A 19,610-nucleotide genomic window follows, 5' to 3' on the forward strand; every position below is an offset into this window, starting at 1 on the left:
TTCCCCTGACTTCTAGGCTTTCCTTTGTGTATTCAGGCTCTCACTGTTTTGCATGTGTGTTTCTGTGTGTGGCCAACAAGATTCTTTCATAAGCTACACCTCTTTATGACTGCTGTGTATTCCTTTATTGCTAATGAGAATTCTTTTGCCAGAAGTAAAATAGCCTTTGCGTAACGAAAGAAAAAACCAACAACATTAGCTGCGATGTTAAGTTCCATAAACCAGTAAGCCCTTGCTGTTAAGCTGTTTGTTCTGGAGGGGAGAAAGGTAAATTGGAAGTTGCGCAGTTGTGCAATGGGCTGTGGAGACAATTTCTCTGTGCTCCAGTACCAGCCGGAGTGTTTACAGCCCTCCTTTTCGCGTGTCCTCCTGCCAGCGCAGGGTGCTGCGGGGGGTGCACGAGCCCCTCTGACCGGGACGAAGCAGCGCTGGGTCCCCAGCGAGCGGAGCAGGCGGCACCGCGCCCCCTGGCCCGGGGCTTGCGCCTGAGGCTGCGGGAACGGATCGGGCGGCTGCTGCTTACTTGGACGGATTCCCTCGTCGGCGAGGAATCCTGGAAGCGGACTGAAGCTGCGCGGGTGCTTCGCGTAACAGAAGCTCGCGCGGGAAGAGCCACAAGCCCGCAGCGCTCCCTGCAGCGTCGCTGCCAACAGGACGCAGGCCGGGACAGAGACGCGTTTCTCGGCACAGGCCGCCCCCACGCCGCAGCCGGAGCGCGTCTCTGTTTTCTTGTTTCCCGGGGGGCGGCAAGGGACGAGCAGGCGGCGGCTCCAGCCCAGACCCGGGAGGGCGAAGCTGCTCCCCTGAGAGAGCGGCAGGCGGGCCGGGGGCTCAGGCGCTCCTCACGCGCGCGCTTCCTCATAGACGCGCCCCGGGGAGCAGCCGAGGCGCCGCCCGCCCCCAGCGGCCACAGGGAGCTGCATGGGGTTCCGCCGCCGCTTCTTCCCGCCGGGAGGGGCGTGGGGTCCCCGCAAGCAGCCCCCCTCAGCGCCCTCCGACCACCAGCGCTCACCGCCCGCCCGGGGGCTTTAAAGACCTGAGGGCGAGGGAGCAAGCGAGCCCCGGCTGCAGCCGTCCCCCTCGGGCGCGCCCGTCGCTGGGAGCTGCAGTCCTGCGCCCGCCGCCCCCGCCGGTGGCGCGCCCGGGGGGGACTACAGCACCCGTCATGCCCCGCGCGCGGGACCGCCCCTCAGCACCGCCCCGCGGGGGCCGTGGGCGCACGCGCCCTCCCGCCCCGCGGGCCGCCCCGAGCGGCGGAGCGAGGCGGTGGCGGCGCCTGCGCGGTGGGCAGCTCGCGCCCCTCCCCTCCCCGGCCGTCCTTGCGAGCCGGGCGGCGGAGGCGGAATGGGGCGCGAGGCGGGGCTCGGCGCGTGAGGCCGAGGCGGAGCCGCTGCGCCGGCGAGCGGGACCCCGGCGGTGAGTGCCCGCGGGCGGGGGTCTCCGGCCCGGCCCCCCGCCGCTCCCGGGCGGGCGGGTAGCGGGCGTGGGGGGGAGGCCGCCCCCGCCCCCAGGCGCGGCTGCCGGGTGGGGGAGGGGCCGGCCCGGTCCGCCCGGCGGCGGAGGGGGAGGGGCCGCTGGGGACTCCGCCCCTCTCTCCCCCTCATACGGCCCGGGGCCGCTGCCCTCCCCCGTGGCGGTGGGGCGGCTCAGCCTCCCGCTGGGGGAGCGGACCCCCGGGGCCGCGGCTCGGCTCGGCCTGCCCGCCCGCCCCCCCGCCTCGGCCGAGGGTCCGGGGGAGCCGCCCCGGGACAGGCCCCGCGTCCCGGCGGCGCCTTCTGGGTCGGGCCGCTCGGGAACGGAACCCGGCCCCGGCGCTTTGCGTCCTGGCCCGGTTGTCCTCCTGGGCTCCTCCTGCGCCCGGCTTGCCGGAGCGTTCCTGCTCTTGAAACCGTGCGGGGTTCGCTGCGGCTCCGGCTGCGGTTCGGGGTGTGCCGGGCGGTGGGCCGGCTTGCTGTTGGCTTGGGGGGGGGGAGAGGTTGGGGTCGTTTTATTCATTTACCCTCGCCTAGAGGTCACGTCTCCCGAAGCAGAAAACTCTCACCGCTGTCGTCATTCTGTGCGCCTGGGGTGCCTAACAGGTTCTGAGGGTGCTGCGGTGCCTACCAATAACGTCGTGCTGGAAGCCTGTTACAGACAGACCGCGTATGTCCGTGTCTGATGTGGGAGTAAACAAACAGATCTGAGTGTTAAGTGTGATGTATGTTAAACGACAAAGAAAATGCCAGCAGTCCACACTGGTAATTTGAAAGTATATCTTCGTGAGAATGATGTGGGTTGTGTTCCCCCCTCCCCTCCCCTGGAGTGTCCCTGAGGTTAGTGGTCATCCTTAATGAGGAATAATAATAAAAAAAATAATAGGCTAAGGCCATTTTACCAGTTGCATAAAACAGATGGGTTTGTGTAGGTCTTCTGTTCCAGCACAGCAAAGCAGCCATAATTGCGTTCTTATACCTATTTCTCATCTGGAAAGCACTTGGAGCCCTAACCGTGCGTGTTCAGCATTGCTGTAACGCACCTGGTTCAGGGGTGATGCTAAGGCTCTGTTGGGTGACGCAGGACTGTAATGGACGTGAATTTATTAGCGAGCTTAAAGGAAAATGGGAGAGAGATCCCTTGGACGTGGGGTTTGATGTCATTTGAGGTCTTGCATCTGGCTTCTGATGGATGATGCCGTACAGCTTCCTCAGTCCGTTTTAGTACAGTCCGTGTGCAGTGTAGTTATGCAGTTGGTGTGACACATACTCTTGAGGGGCTTTTTTCTGTAGAGAAGTAAAACAGAAATAGAAGAAGCTTCCAGACTGACCTGGGTTTGAGTGTCTACTACTTCTAAGTGTTTGAAATTTACTAAACCCCTGCTGCAACATTCCAGGTAGCTAGGACAAAAACAGGGTGTTTATTACGGAGAAGCAGGGAACTTTACGTTCCCCGTTATAGGGATCTCATTTCTAACAAGTTGTGTTCTTTACTCTTCCCATATCTGAAATAGAAGCTAGGAATAACTGCCTCAAAATTGTAATACACTGGGTGCAACTCAGGCATTATTCGGACTTAGTTAAGGTGTATTCGATGGTGGGAGGACATGTTCTGTGTTTTGGTTTGGGCTGGGTTTTTTTTTTTCCCTAGAAGTAAGGACTTCACTGTAAAACCCCTGGTGTGATTGCAGTTGTAGAGGTAAAAGAGGTGTTGTTTTTTTTTTCTGTAGGGCAGCTTCTTTCCATTTCTATGTGTGCGTGTCTATATCAGAATATATTGTCTTGGTATTGCAGTAACTGCGTGCTTGCTTCAGAGCCGCATGGCTTAATTCTGTGGGTGTACTTAAAGCAACACTGAGCGCATGTGCACTGCATCTAACACTTCAGGGGTCTGATCTCAGTTGCACCCTTTAGGCACTTCCCTAATATATTGTAGCTGTATTTTCGTACAGGAAAGGTTTGAGTGTTTTCTGAGTAAACACTGCTGTTCTTGCAAGCTGTTTTTAGACTAATATGGAAGATGCTGTTGTTTAGCAATAAATAAATTAAATGCAAATCTGCTTTCCTTCTGTAAAGCTTGATGTCATGTAGTTGGCCTCAAAATGCCAAAATATAGTATGACATTTATCTTCAGTTTATTGTATGTCTAATATAATCTGGTAAGCTTTTCACTGAATTAATACATCTGGTTGTTTTGAATCGGTGAATGATTCACTACCCTTAAAATTAGTCATGGTTTACCGTGTGCCTGCTTCAGATTTTCACCTAAAGAATTCATCGTCTCTTTCTGCTGCTCATCTGAGCCTCATGGACCATGATTTTCAAATTGTTGCTCAACAAAATAAAAAAATATATCAAATGAGCACATAGTTGGGCTGGAACAGGCCTGTGGGAGGCTTGCACTTAGGCTGCATCTGCAGACATGGTGGTGTTGAGAGGTGATTGCTGTCCAAATAACAGTTATGTCTTTTGCCTGCCATGGCTGAAACCAGAAAGGTGAGGATGCAGGTTGATTTTAGGAAGAGGAAGGGTATGACTCCTTTCCTGTCCGTACTCATCCTTCTTGTCCCAGCTATCCCTCACCTTTTGGGCTTGACATCAGGGAATACAAGCTCAACTGAAGCTGTGGAGGTACAGTAGAGTGAAAGAGCCTTTGATGTTGGCCGCTGCAGCGGCAAGCCTTCATCTCTGAAGCTGAGTAGCAGCAGGGATCCCATGTTTCCAGTTTTTCTTCAGGCTGCAGCAGAAAGTGGGGGTTGGCTGCTTAGTTGAGGGAACTGCTGGGAAGTGGGATGGGGAGGGGTGGGTGGATGGTTGCCCAAGTAAGAAGTAGTGATCCAGTAAGTAGGCTCATGGAGTGCTAAGCTCAAATCTATCCAAAGAGATTATAGTTTATTCTGTGCTGTTACTAGAAGATAGTGTACCAGGAGAAAATATTTTATTTAGGTTTCATCAGTAAAGCGCTGTGACAGTTTTGAATTAGTAGGGAAGAATTTGTGAAAAAGATAAATACAAAGTACAGTGGCTTCAGTGGATAAAGTAGTTTGTTAAGAAGAGAAAAACCAAAGTTAATACCTAAGCAAAATATGGCTGACCAAAAATATCTTGGAAATATAACTGGGGTTCTTGGTGTCATTTATTATTAGTTGTGTGTGGAAAAAGCAGAAGACATCTTTTTTTCTTGTGTAATCTGCAAATTCCAAGTGCGTGTGGGAGACTGAGATCTAACAATTTGAAAACATGAGACCACAGTGTTTAGGAGCGATCAGTTCACTACCTACCAGTAGTATTTCCTTTGCTAAGTAAATAAGATGTAATTAAATGGAGAACATGGTTTGGTATTTTTTCCTTGTGTAGCTGCTGTAACACTAAGTAAACAAAAGTAAAGATAATGAACGTTTCTTCCAAAGGCAGCTTGGCACAACATCCTGATTAAAAAACAGCAACTAATTGCTTAATAAACACAGAATTTTATAATAATAATGAGAAAATGCTCACCAGTTGCTAAAACAGTAATAATGTAAATCTGAGTAAGTATAGTGAGCTGATTAATAGCACAAGTTAATGTGGTATGTAGCTCAGTTTAAAAAAAACATTAGAGAAAACGTTATGTTTAGTTTCAAATAATCAACTTTAGTATTGTCTTCTGTGTGCAGAATTAAATTGTGCAGTTGTTCTGGTATAGTAATAATTGAAGAGCGTAATGTAAATCGCTTCATCCTCATCGGTGTGCCCTTAATTGTTAATAGTTTGTCATCTGTCTGTGTATTTTAAGTGCTGAGAAGGTGTGTAGAAATATAAACCTTAAGCAATCAGTGCAACTATAAAATGTCTTTAAAAAGAAGGTTTACGACCCATGGTGTTACAGATTAATTTACAGTATGATCTTGTAGGCAGTCCCTGGCTTGCTACCATCTGGGCTACTGTCTTTCCTGGGGGAAGCAGGGAATGGCCTAACAATTCCTGCCAGCTGCAGCCCGACAGGACACGCAGCGCTGGGGAAGATGTAGTGTAAGCATGCAGAGATGCACTGTTTTACCTTCTGGGGGATACGCTTTTTCATAGGAGTAGGTGCTGCCCCCTGCTTCGGTGGAATGGACGGGGCAGTTTTGCAGTTAGTAGGAGTAGATTTCTTATTTCCACACTGCCACCTTTATTCTCCTTCTTGCTCACAAGGAACTGAGCTTTATTAGACTGGCTATTTTGGTCTCTGGAGGCACACGAGGAAGGAAAAGGATGAGTGATGGCTGCTTGCATGAGGTGGGAAGGGGCCAGATGGCTGCTGTGAAGGAAGAGTGAGGAGTGGGTGCTCGGGGTTAAGATATGACATTCCAAATCGTAACACAAGTTTGGTCCAAATTGAAAATTATTTTAAGGAAAATAAATTTAGTTTCAGGTTGGTTGTTGTGTACATTTGCTAGCAGCGAATGACTCTTCGCTCGAGTCAATTCGTATAGTTCCATATAGATAAAGTGTATTTTCATTTCATTTTTGTCCTCTGTAGTTTGAAAATTCCACGTATTTCTACGATCTAGCTTAAGCTGGCACGTAAAGTTTGCTTCCTGTTTGACAGTTTCAGTAGGGTCCCTGGGCAGAATTCTGTATTACGAGTAACTGAGCTTCGTGCTGGAAGACAGACATCTGGCAGGAGGGAACTCTTGGGACTGAACACAGATATTTGGTACCACCAGAGCCTCAGCTGGATGTATGGTTTTTAAAAACACAGTGTATGATGATAATACTGTTAACTTGACACTTAGTGGAAAAAGAGCTATCACAGTGACAAAAATTGCAGCTTATCTTTTTCACAAAAAATTTATCAAGAATTCTGCAAGGATATCGCTTCTCTTTAAAACCACACCTAACTTTTTAATATAGGAGTTACACCTAAGAGTTAGAAGCTATAGTTTTAATGTTTTTTCTGTAATAACTTTTGTGAAATTTAACATTTAACTTACCCTGGCAATTAGGCTCATTGCTACTTTAACGTTTCTAGCCTGTCCAGATGTGTTTTTTAAATATGGGCATGACCAGTCAAGGTGCAGAATTTTTTTGGATATTGCAATGAAAAGAAATGTTCACTGATTTTTATGAGCATGAATTACATTGAATGCTAAATGTAAATTCTAATGCTAGACATGCCAGCAATGAAACTCTCTAATTTGGTGGAATTACTAGTGTTTTTCTATCACGTTACTATGGAAGTCCATAATTCTTGTTTATTGTTTTCCTCTGTCCAATACACTGCTTCCACATACTTAGTATTGAGTGTATTAATTTAATGTTGCCTGATGTATGGTAATTAAATTGACAGGTATTTTACTACATTTGTAATAATCTAACTCTAGTAAATTTTAATATTGTGAACCAAATGCTGTATGAAAGCATAATGCTGATCTGTACAAAACCTAAAATTCCCCCTTTTTTTTTTTTTTAATTGGATTTGAAGAAAAGTATCATCTGGCACCTTCCTCTTTTAAGTTTTGATTGTGATGGCTTCAAAGGGTATGCTGTTCTTTTAAGACAGCCTAAAGAGCTTTTGATATTTGATGAGACTTTTTAATTGATTAAACGGACAAAAAATGTGAACTTTGGAGGGGGAGGGACACCCCAACTGATCGAACAGATTTACCCAGAAACTCTTTGAATTATTTCCGTGTAGTGGCTTTAGCTTTTCTTGGTTTTAGACGTTTTAATCTTTACAAATTCTGTAAGTTTTCTTTGTGCTGGCCGCTTGCAAGCTAATCTTAGATGCATAGGTCTTTTACAGGTCATGCTTCTGAAGTTTTGGGGTTGCAGTTCTCCAAAAATTTTACAACTCATACCACTGGTGATCAGGTGTGTTTTTATCAGGCATGTTTTGAAAAGGATTTAAACAGTTGCTGGAGGAAATGAAATGCAGCTTTCCAGCTGAAAGAGGAAGTGATGAATATGTGTAGTTCTTACTTTGTTGTCTGAATGGTTCAGTAAATTAATGCGACTTACGTACTGAGATGTAGATTCAAATCCAAGTTCCTTGGCAAAGATAATTAAGAAGAATTAATTTTCTGGCAGTGACTGTCACAAACATATCTTGGAATATACCAAAATCTGTATACTCTACCAAAAAACAATGGAGAAGTTGCATTGGTTGTTACCTGCAGCACTTCTTCCGTGTGCTACATTTTTATGATATTTTATCTACTTTATGATAAAACTGGCTTACAGTTTTATGTTTTGTTTCGGCTTCTTTTGGTTGCTAGTTCTTCATAAATCTTTCTTTTGTAAGTAAGTTTTTAGTCTGCTATTTCAGTCAGACTTTGGAGACATCTAACAGGTACACAAACGTGTGTCACAGAAGTTTGCAGTTAGTGTGTATTATTAGAAGAGTCAGTTACAGATGCCTGTTTTTGACAGGTAATTAACATTTGGTGGTTTTTAGTACTTAAGAGCAAGGATTTCGCCACTCTTAATAAGCTGCCTCCGTCAGTATAAGGTATTTTTTTCTTTCTGGGATGGGGGGGAGGACAGTGGCACTATTTTGTCTTATGTGTACTAGGGCTTCCATTAAACTACCTACACTAATTTTATTTAAAGCAGCATGATTTTTCTTGTGTAGAGAAGGCTTCACAATAGATTTGGGAATGGCAATCAGAACGTGTTTGGTCCTGTGCTATGAGATACTGCATTTTTTGCCAGCTGTGAAGCATGCATACATATTTTTAGTGTCTATTTGTGTTGTTATTCTGTTCATTTTTATTATATTTGGCAAGTAAATTGAAAACAGCAATCGTTGTGTATTGCATAAGGTATGTTTTTTTATGATACTCTGAAGCTGTGGGATTGCTGAAAATTACTGCATTACGTGCTACAGACTGAGCTGGAGCTTGTTTTAGAAAATATATGTGAATTTAATATGAAGTTTTAAGGACGCTTATGCATTTTTGTAGAAAGCTGGTGTTTCATGTAAGTTTTCTTGTAAGGCTAGTTGGCTATGTAAATTGGCGTAGAAGACAAATACTGTGAACTTGTGGGTCCTGCTGCTGTTTCAGTAACGGGTGATTTAACTGATCAGTCTTCCCCGTAGTCTTCCCTCTGAAGAAGCCTTTGCTGGCAGCGGAGGCAGATGCCCGCTGCCCAGCCGTTTGCTGCAGAGAGGAACCCTGGAGACCAGCTGCTGCCCCAAGCTGGGTGGTGCTGCACCTCACCTTGAGTGCGTTTGTGAATGTTTTCAGTGTTCACATGCATGACATTTTGCAACATCTCAGCGCTGGAGGTGGTGGTGTTAATCATAATTAATAATCTGCTGAGTTCATAAATATTTAAATTGACTTCCCCCTTGAGTGTTGAGTGAATCTGGGGCAGAGGTGGAAGACAGAATTTGTTAATCCCAACTCTACTTATGGTACTGAAAATTAGTAACTACAAATTTAGAAATTTACAGAAAGGCCAAATACTTCACATGGTCTTAATGAAAAATTGTCATTGATGGGAATATGTCTGAAAAGAGGAGATGATACTGTCCTCTTCTTGTGTGAAAGCTTATATAGCATGGTAAAAAAAAAAAATCCTTTACGTATATAGCATGAGTTTGACAGACATTGGCATCTATTTGAGCAAGTTGCACTGCTATAGATGTAACATGTATCAGTAAAATTATTATTTTGTTGCATGGCTCGAAACAGATCTCCAAATGCAATAAGCTACATAGAAAAAAAAAATCTTTTGGTGGGTAAAACTGGGTCTACAATAAGCCTTTGCTAAAACCTGGTGTGCTGGGAGCACGGGAGCATTATACTCCTATCCATTATAGTTGAGTTGGGAAAACAGTTGCATGCAACCCAATCTTCAGCGGATTTTACTCAGTATGGGCTTAATAAAACAACCGGTGGAGGCCGAAGGAGAGACTTTCCTTTTACTTGGTTTCTAGGTCAATAGCCACTGATGTTAGCTTGATAATATGCAGGACTCTTAAGCCAAAAACAAAGGTGCTGCAGATAGACATAGTTATCAAATAATTACTGCAAATAATCAGCAGGCATAGTTATTAAATAATGACTGAAAATAGTCAGAGAAGCTGTTATATAAACAGTTTTTCTAGATCAAAGTCTTTCTTTTTCTTTCTGCTGTTACAGTAGAATGGGTTTTATCTCAACTACCAGTTCTGTTTTAGTTTAATATTCACTAAAAGTTTGGTATGATTTACATGTGTTGCATTGAAACATGTAGGGTTTTGAACACAAAATAAAACCATACATGGAAACTGATCATTTGTGTTCTGTATCACACTGTGAAGAGATCCAAGCAAAGCTGTTCTTGGTTTCTCCTTATGTTACAGGGTTGTCAGTTCAAGTGACAGCCTATAATTTATAGATCTATTCATCTGTGTTCAATACATGTGGCAAAAATTCAGTGTAAAGCACAGGAAACTTAATTTTCACATTTTTAACCTTAAGAGTTTGTGTGCCTGTTGTGTGTGTGGAAGCATTAATATGTTTTCAGAAAATGCTTATTTCTAGGAATGATAAGCCTTAGAACTGAACATTCTTTGCCTTTGGTAAGGTAAGCTAGACTGTTCGTATTGACCTCCCAGTTAAAGGATTATGAAGTGACTTCTGTAAAATGAACTTAATGCTGTTTGAAAGTTCTATGAATAAAATAATGATCACAATTCAGCCAATTCAGTGAAGAAGCATGGTTACTGCTAATTGATTTTTCTACATCCAGTCTAGGAGAGAATATCTCAACAGTGGGTTAAAAAGCAGCACTCCCTGGATTCAGCACGCAGTACTTCATGCAGCATGCATGCCCTTTGTTGTTTGCTCTACGTACTGAGCAGGGTTACACAGCTAACGAAGCGTAGCTGGGCTTCGTCTGTACTAACTAAGCTGCTAGCAGGTGGTAGCAAGTGGCTTTTAAAGGAGAAAGCAGCAGACACAAGTTAAGCAATGTCTGTAGGGGAACATACCTGTTCTAGTTTCATTGTAATTGGCATGGATAGGGAAGGTGATGATAATGCGATGGCGTTGGCGTCTGCCGGTACGTGTCAGCTGAGTGTGTTCCCAAATGTCCAGAGAGCTTGAGCTCTACCTGCTAGCAGGAGTGTCACGATGTGTTACTGCACCTCTCCTGCTGCTGTTGCTTTTGCCAGGTGAATTACTGCTGTTACAGGAATACAAGGGTGTTATAATACGCATTTCTGGTGTGAAGTAGTGGAGCGAGCGGCTGTCTAGTGCTTGGTTGCTGGGTTAAACCACGACAGGTGTGTAGGGAGGTCCCAAATTTGTTATCAGTGTTAAATCCAAAATGAAATGTCTTCAATATTTGCTGTTTACCTTTGTAATTTCTAATATTTTAGCATGTGTCAGCTAATGCACTCAATGCACCGTATCCTAAGCTGCATCAAGAGGAGTGTGGCCAGCAGGTCGAGGGAGGTGATTCTGCCCCTCTGCCCCGCTCTAGTGAGACCCCACCTGGAGTCCTGCATCCAGCTCTGGAGCCCCCAGCACAAGAAGGGCATAGACCTGTTGGAGCGGGTCCAGAAGAGGCCACAAAAGTGTTCCGAGGGCTGGAGCACCTCTCCTGTGAGGACAGGCTGAGAGAGTTGGGGCTGTTCAGCCTGGAGAAGAGAAGGCTCCGGGCAGACCTTACAGCAGCCTTCCAGTACCTGTGCCTATAGGAAAGCTGGAGAGGGACTTTTTACAGGGGCCTGTAGTGACAGGACAGGGGTGATGACTTGAAACTGAAAGAAAGTACAGTTAGTTTAGCTATAAGAAGGATGTTTTTTACTATGAAGGTGGTGAGGCCCTGGCACAGGTTGCCCAGAGAAGCTGTGGGTGCCCACTCCCTGGCAGTGTTCAAGGCCAGGTTGGATGGGGCTTGGAGCAACCTGGTCACTAGTGGAAGGTGTCCCTGCCCTTGACAGGGGGCTTGGAACTAGATGGTCTTTAAGGTCCCTTCCAAACCAAACTGTTCTATCGTTCTGTGATTATTGGGGGGGAACAAACCCCAAAAAACAAAACTAGGATATATATAGCCTTAGATTTTTGGGTTTTTTTAATTGGGTGATGGAACTGAGTGTGCAGAGCTCTGACCTCTCTGAAAAATCAGATGCTGTTCTCTGTTGTGTGATCTGTCATGGTTAGTCCATAGATGCTCTTGAAAGAAGAGCAGAAATGCTTAAAACTCCAGTAAAGTATTTGATGCCAAATCTGTTGGCTTCTCTTCTGCTTAATTTTGTGGTTTTTTTTCACTCTGGTGGTTAGCACTAACTTTTTTAACAGCATTTGTAGTACATTCAGCTCAACCAGTTACAGTTTTGTGGTGGATTTTTTTTTTTTTTAACTAACTCCACTGAATGTACAGCTGTTCTAAAGTTGACCGAGTTCAGGTACTGGAGCATGACTCAACAATGTTGTAGTTGAAATCTCTGGTAAGGGGTAGTTGTCATTAAATACACCCAGCCCAGGAACTGATAAAAATTAGTCTTAATTCGCTAGATCATCTGTTGCTGTACGACTTGCTGCAGACCTTTGGTGACTTGGGATTAGACAAGTCTTCAAAAGACTTGTCAGAAAACGTGAGGTGATACTATGTTTATAGCAATTGTTAAAAAAGTAAACTGCACACCTTTAATGCATTTTCCTCCCTTCCTCTGTTAAGTGGTATAACTTTCTGTTCTGTTTTACAAGCATTAGTGCTAGCACAGTGGGAATTTGGAGAGGTGGACAGGAGAAAAGGGACAGGGCTGTCATACCAGGAATAATTCGAAGGCCAGTCTAAACAGTAATGGGTGTTACGTATGTTGTGCAATGTTGCATTTTTCTGAAGTGTGGGAGGGTTTGGTATATTTGCAGGACAGTTGGTATTGTTGAATTCAGCTCTCAATAGTTTACCGCTCATCAAAAGTTACCACATTTTTATTTGGGCTGAAAATTGCCTGGTTGGGTTTCTTAGGCTGGTATTTAAAAAGTTAATCAAAACACTCCAAACAAATTATTTCAAACTGTTTCTTAGAATTAAACTAGCAGGAAAGAAAATCTCTTTAATTAAAAGTATTTTGGTAATCAGGCAAACTTTATTAATGCTATTTGTATTTTAGAAGGGAAACCTGAATTTGACTGGAGATGACCTCCCAACTTTCCTTGCTTATGTGTGGACCGTAATTTTCAGAAGCCTTAATTAGAATTGGATGTGAGAGAAATGGAAGATGGCAGGGGAAAACCTGGGAAACGGTGAGCAAAAGGAGAGATTAGATGAGGCACTGGTTGTGGAGAAGAGGAATGGTGAAACTGAAGTTGCACAGGTCTAGGTGCTGAACACCTGCGTGGTGAGGAGGAGATTGTGAGAGAAGAGGTACAGCCCTGATGCTGGAGGAGATGGACTGCAGGAGAGAGGAGTGAAGAAACTAATGGAGGGGGACTGAGCCTGGGAAGCAGTAGGACTAGACCACGGAATGGGAAACTAGTCTACTGGGCTCGAGTATGGTTAGGGGAGGAACTGGTATTGAATTATCTTGTGGTGACAAAACCTTAGGAGCCAGGAGCAGCATTCACAGTGGCTAAGACCAGAGAATCCCAAACAGTGGACCAACACTTTCCCAAAAAGTTTGAGGAATGAGAAATTATTCTCTGGGTGGGCAGCAGCAGTTGCGATGCAGGTGGCTGATTAGTCGAGACACTTCTGCAGAGGTCTGGCCTGGTTACAGTGTCCATCTGCCTCACAGTGCAGAGTCCAGACGTTCTGCTGGTTACTGCAGAAACACGCGATGTAAAGCAATTAAACAGCCGTCTTCCCAGTTGTTAGCTGGGCAGTTATTTCCAAGAACGCCTCTTATGCATGTGGTTGCGATCCCACTGTAAGGCACCCCTGTGAAGCTGCTTGCATGGCAGTTACTGAACTGGGGAAAGACGTGGCAGGGCTTGCTGAGATACCCTTGAAGGATGGGAATGTGCGTGGAAGCCACATGAGATGCAGCTCATGTAACCTCTGTATACAGCTTTGGTCGTTACCCTGTAAAGATTTGTGCCTTTCTCCTAGACTACCTGCTGTAGCTTGCTCTGGAACAGTCAGTCGGCTGTGAGCTATCACAGCGTGCCTCACCAGGGCAGGAGGGTGTTAGGGCAAACCTGGCAGTGTGGCAGCGTAGCCAGTGCAGGAGGCAGCCACGGCACAGGGGCTTCTCCTGTGCAGTTGTGGTCGGTCTCTTTTCAGGTGCACTCTCTCTGGAGCCAAGCACTTATCCCTCCCAGGGGGGGTGCAAGTTTTGTTTTCCTCGAGATATCTGTTGGAAACATCCTGTGAATTGCATCCTGATGGAGCTCTGTGGAATTTGTAGACTAGAGGCTCTGATAGTGTTTTTCCTGAAGTGAACCAAACTGGGAAGCCTATGCTGCCACGTATCTGGAGATTTGATCATCATGTGATTGTGAGATTTTGTCATAATGTGATCAGAAGCCTTGTCTCTGTTTTTTAAAAATGTCTAGGATAATGTTTAATTATTTATTTTAAGGTTGTGTCTCTACTGAATGTATTAATGAAGAGCTGGAATACCCTCAATAAAACGGTATAAGCTGGATAGTGCTACATATTCTGAACATGAGCTGGCTCCTGCAACAGTCTGCTCAAATATGGATGTGGTCTATTGCGCTCTCTGATTGTGAGAGCTAAGTAGTTTTGTGTATTTGTGTATCACTACAGCAGAGTTGGTATCGACTCTCAGAGCAGAACTTGAAATGCTTTGGACAGTACTGTAATTGCAGCAGACTTTATCCACCTACAGGTAAATGAGAGAACACGCAAACCTGTTTATGTTGCTTTTACAGCTGATCTGATGCTGGCACTGTTTGTTAAAAAAGTACACCTTGCTCCTGTGTGACTAGAGTTGTGTGATTGCGCTCCTTCAAAGTAAGTTTTCTAACATTCTCATAGTATCACATTTTTTACTGTAATCTTAATTTTAGGATTAGGAGGTGAATGCTGCTATGCAGTTTGCATTTTTTGTGTCGTTATCTACAAAAATCTTGTGAAGGCCCTTCTTGAGGCTTTAATTATTGCCAACTGTGAAGAGTGCATGACTCACAAGGGAGTTACTTAATGCTCTGTTTATGTGATTATGTGACTTAAGAAATTTTAAACTTGCTTTACCTGTCTACATGAAGCACTTCCCTTTTCTTTCTCCTTTCATGGTCATGTTGCCTTATTAAAGAGAGGAACGGGCACTGGCTATGTACCTGGGTACTGCTTGTTAAATCAAATAGATGGCCTCTGATGTTGTTTTGCTATTTGACTGCATGGCAACATTTCAATCTAAGAGATGTTTGAGTGAAAGCAGTGCTTTGTATTAAGCTTTTCAGTATGTTGTAAAAAATGCATCTTTTTACGTCAAAGTGCAGCTTAAACGGTTGTGTTTTACTGCAGTAATAAAAACTCAGAGCAATTTGAGTAAAACAAATGGTTTATTAGGTTTAAGCTAATGAAAACTTTGTTCTTTGCCTAAGCTGTTGCTGTAGCTGACAACCATCAGTAATTACAGGATGATTAATTTGAGGCTTACTTAACAGTATCCTCTGCTCTTGGAAGGACCGTGGTTTTAATGGCCTCCCACACTTTGCGATAGTCTGCTCAAGATACAGAACTTAGACGTGTCTCAGACACTGTATGGTCTTGGTAAATAACTTCTACCTCTGCCTTTTGGTCTCTAAGTCATCTTTTTCAGCCATCTCAGCAGTTGTGTGAGTACCACTCATAGTTTCTGAAGTGCTTTGACATGCTTAGACCACAGGTGATAGGTTTTGTCTTTTCCTCTTACGGTTCATTACTTTCCATAATGGAGCTGTGCTAGGATATTACTAGGATAATTTTTGTCCAAAAGCAGTGTGCCTCCTTTCTTTGAGTAACATCAGCTTCTTCACATACGTCCAGATCTTCTGGACTGAAGGCCTGCAATAATGAGGCACTGCTGTGTCTTGGGCCTTGCTTTTGGGTAGTTACAGTAGAGCAGGTTCTGGTAGCTGAGGGAGTGTTCCCACGCTACCTCCATCCTTCAGTTACTGACTTCTTGGGACTGTTTTCACCGTAACACCCAGATTTTCAGAGTATGCCTGTTTGTTCCAAAATGGGATGACCTGGGGTCACCCGCCCTGCTTCAGGTGTGGTCTTGCATAATGCTGGTTGCAGAAAAATTCCCCGTGTCCTTCATTTGGCCCAACAGCTTTACAAAAGAACAGCTGTGCGTGTAATCACCTGTTCTCATTTGCTTCTGCTGTTGCAATTGGTTACAAGGCACGAAGACTCAGTGCCAAACAGAAATAATGGAGCCTTCTGTACTGAATGAGAGCGCTCTGAGTTTGGTCTTTCAAACTGTGCCTCTCTTTAATGTGCTCATGCCAACTTAGATGACACACTGTAATAAGTGAAATCTATTAAAGTGGAGTGTCATGTCTCTCTGTCTTCACTTTTCTGTGTGTTTTTCCAAACCTCAGCTGTTTAATATTAATTTTTGCTTACTAGATATATAGCTCAGGCTGAATTTTTTAGGAAAGAGTTCAGTTATTTTCAAAAACGAGGCTAGGAAAAAGACATTCTTTTGCCCATGCAGGCATCTTCCTTCCTCTCCCCAACCCGCATTCCTGTGCTTCATGTATGGTCTTGAAAGATGATGGTGACAGATGGCTAGTTTTTCTGTTAAGGACATACCTTCTGCTTTCCATGTTCAAAATCTTTTAATTTAGCCTTTCCTTTTGAGATGGGGGAAAGGTCACAATTCTGCATGTGTTCCGTGAGGGCAGTTTATTTTTCATACTCAGTTATACTGAAGGTTCTACTCCATGTTGAGTGGCAAGATGGTTCAAGAAACTGCATTTTGGGACTGCTGAAAAGAATAGCTACGTCTAAGCAGGCGCTGGAACTGCAGAAAGCTCTCTGACGCTGTCAGCATTTGTGGCTCCTGTGGAAGAACCAAATGTTGAGTGGATGAGCACTGGTGAGAGTGGAGGAGGCTGCTGTTGGTAAGGAGGTAGGGAAGAAGATGATTTCTTGTGAAACGAGGGGGAGAATGAGAGCCGATGGGAGAAACGGGACAAGGTGAGACAATGAGGTGGTAGTCATGAGGAAACAGAAGACTGCGGCAGAGAGGAAAATCCAGGATGATTTCAGATGGAAGAGGAGGGAGAACTCTATCTGCAAGGAAGCAGTGTGCAGCAGGAGCATAGGAGCCAGCTGAAAAACGAACAGGGAGAGGGGAAGTGGGAGACTGAGCAAGGAGCTTGGGTCACAGAGGCCAAAGCAGATGAAGAACATGTTGTGCATGATATACTGGGGGTGAAAAAGAGAAGTCAATCAAGACAGGAACCACGGCAGTACTGGCCCTGGGTGGTAAAGAAATCAAAGCTTGAAGTTGTGGGAGGAAAGGTACTAAAAAAAGTGAAATCTGGGGAGAGGCAGCTGTGCTTGCAGTAGCACAAAACCAAACTGCCCAAAGTAGGTGGTTACACTCCTGGCATCATGATTCTGCCACTCCTCTGCTTTCCGTCTTTAGTGCTTGTTGAGCTCTTCCAGGAGCCAGCTCGGCAGCAGAAGCCTGTTGGAGCAGCTATGAATTGAAGCATCTCCCAGAGGGGTCTGGGGAGAGGAAACAGTTGGAATTGGGAGTGTGTGTTAATGGGAGGAGCCGCATGGCCTTCCCCACGTGGCAGTAGTGACCTGGTAGATCTCCTGACAGATGAGGACTGCACAGGTGAAGAGAAGCAGTTTGAAGCCAAGAGCCTGCTACAGAAGAGAGGCAGGACTGAAGCAGTAACAGGCTGGGAAGAAAGGGTCAAGTCAGAGGGAGAAGTTGGCAGAAGAATTGGCATGTTAGAAATGTTCCTTCTTAAAGTGATGAGAGGATCCATGATTTTTCAGTCTCGCCATTTCTTGCCATCAGAAAACATTTGTGGAAGCCAGAGGAAAGGTGCAGATTTGTACGGCAATAGTACATTATCACCCGTTAGTAAAAGTGGAAGAGGGTTTTGCGGTAGGCCCACAGGCTCTGATTCTGCTGATAACTCTTGATATCATTTGAGCATGGTGGAATTTCTCCCTTGTTTAAAGGCCTAGGAAATTACACATAAAGGAAAGTAATGCTTTGCTAAAGCTGTAAAATAAAAAATACTAAATGTAAGTGCAGTCGTAATTGGTTGCATTTACAAATATGCACCACTATATTTTTAGTCAGTGTCTCTGCTTTAGTCAGAATAAAGAATGAACAGCATTAAAAGTCCTCATTAATATTTTGTTTCTCATCATAATTCTGTGTCCTACTGTGCCCTATTCACAGAATCACAGAATCACAGAATGGTAGGGGTTGGAAGGGACCTCTGTGGGTCATCTAGTCCAACCCTCCTGCCGAAGCAGGGTCACCTACAGCAGGCTGCACAGGACCTTGTCCAGGCGGGTCTTGAATATCTCCAGAGAAGGAGACTCCACAACCCCTCTGGGCAGCCTGTTCCAGTGCTCCGTCACCCTCAGAGGGAAGAAGTTCTTCCTCATGTTCAGACGGAACTTCCTGTGCTTCAGTTTGTGCCCATTGCCCCTTGTCCTGTTGCTGGGCACCACTGAAAAGAGCTTGGCCCCATCCTCCTGACACCCACGCTTCAGATATTTGTAAGCATATATTAGGTTCACTCGCAGCCTTCTCTTCTTCAGGCTGAACAAGCCCAGCTCCCTCAGCCTCTCCTCGTACGAGAGACGTTCCAGTCCCCTCACCATCCTTGTAGCCCTCCGCTGGACTCTCTCCAGTAGCTCTTCATCTTTCCTGAACTGGGGAGCCCAGAACTGGACAGAGTACTCCAGATGAGGCCTCACCAGGGCAGTGTAGAGGGGAAGGAGAACCTCCCTCGACCTGCTGGCCACGTTCTTCTTGATGCACCCCAGGATGCCATTGGCCTTCTTGGCAGCCAGGGCACACTGCTGGCTCATGGTTAACCTGTCGTCCACCAGGACACCCAGGTCCCTCTCCGCAGAGCTGCTCTCCAGCAGGTCCACCCCAAGCCTGTACTGATGCATGGGGTTGTTCCTCCCCATGTGCAGGACCCTGCATTTGCCTTTGTTGAACCTCATCAGGTTCCTCTCTGCCCAACTTTCCAGCCTATCCAGGTCGTGCTGAATGGCAGCACAGCCTTCTGATGTATCCACCACACCTCCCAGTTTGGTGTCATCAGCAAACTTGCTGAGGGTACATTCTAACTCTTCATCCAGGTCGTTGATGAAGTTGAACAAGACTGGGCCCAGTACTGACCCCTGGGAGATACCACTAGTTACAGGCCTCCAACTAGACTCGGCACCGCTGATGACAACCCTCTGAGTTCTGCCATTCAGCCAGTTCTCAATCCACTTCACCAACCACTCATCTAGCCCATACTTCCTGAGCTTCCCTAGGAGGATATTATGGGAGACAGTGTCGAAAGCCTTGCTGAAGTCTAGGTAGACAACATCCACAGCTCTCCCTTCATCTACCCAGCCAGTCATGTCATCATAGAAAGCTATCAGATTGGTCAGGCATGATTTCCCCTTGGTGAATCCATGCTGACTACTCCTGATAACCTTCTTTTCTTCCACTTGCTTCATGATGGCCTCCAGGATAAGCTGCTCCATCACCTTTCCCGGGGTGGAGGTGAGGCTGACCGGCCTGTAGTTCCCTGGGTCCTCCTTCTTGCCCTTTTTGAAGATTGGAGTGACATTGGCCTTTCTCCAGTCCTCGGGCACCTCTCCTGTCCTCCAGGACCTCTCAAAGATGATGGAGAGTGGCTCAGCAGAATTCGAATTCTGATTTGAGTAACTGTTAATTTTCATAAGCACTCTGTGAGTGATCTCCTGTAGTGAGATACTTGGTTTCATACATGCATTAGATTTTGACTCTGTTCTGCATACAGAGAACTGAAGGACGAGAGTTTTAAAAAAAAACCCCAAAGACCAACAACCCTCCCCAAACCCCACTTTTCTGGACACATTTATAGTTGCTAACCTGGCAAAACACAATTCCGTGTTATGTTTTTCTATATCCTGCCAATCTGTAAACAAGACCCCAAGAGCTGAAGGGTGTTCTGGAACGGATGGGCGAAGTCTGGCTTCATCCCAGGAGCTCTGCCGGGTTGCAGGGGCAGAGCGTGTGTGTCCTCG

The 19,610-nt window shown here is 45.6% G+C and overlaps 1 protein-coding gene across 2 annotated transcripts in view; it reads left to right on the top strand.

Annotated features, from left to right (window-relative positions):
• Nucleotides 1-1,278: 1,278 nt before the first annotated feature.
• RALBP1 (ralA binding protein 1) overlaps nt 1,279-19,610 on the top strand; it is a 37,633-nt gene continuing 19,301 nt past the window's right edge. Inside the window, exons 1-2 of one of the 2 annotated variants that reach the window (XM_075416471.1) lie at nt 1,279-1,416; nt 14,276-14,357. The gene's annotated coding sequence lies outside the window, so the exon portion shown is untranslated. The remainder of the gene's footprint in view (nt 1,417-14,275; nt 14,358-19,610) is intronic. The other variant, XM_075416469.1, reaches the window with a different exon arrangement.

The sequence above is a fragment of the Opisthocomus hoazin genome, chromosome 3, assembly GCF_030867145.1.
Source record: "Opisthocomus hoazin isolate bOpiHoa1 chromosome 3, bOpiHoa1.hap1, whole genome shotgun sequence".
Taxonomy (NCBI): Eukaryota; Metazoa; Chordata; class Aves; order Opisthocomiformes; family Opisthocomidae; genus Opisthocomus; species Opisthocomus hoazin.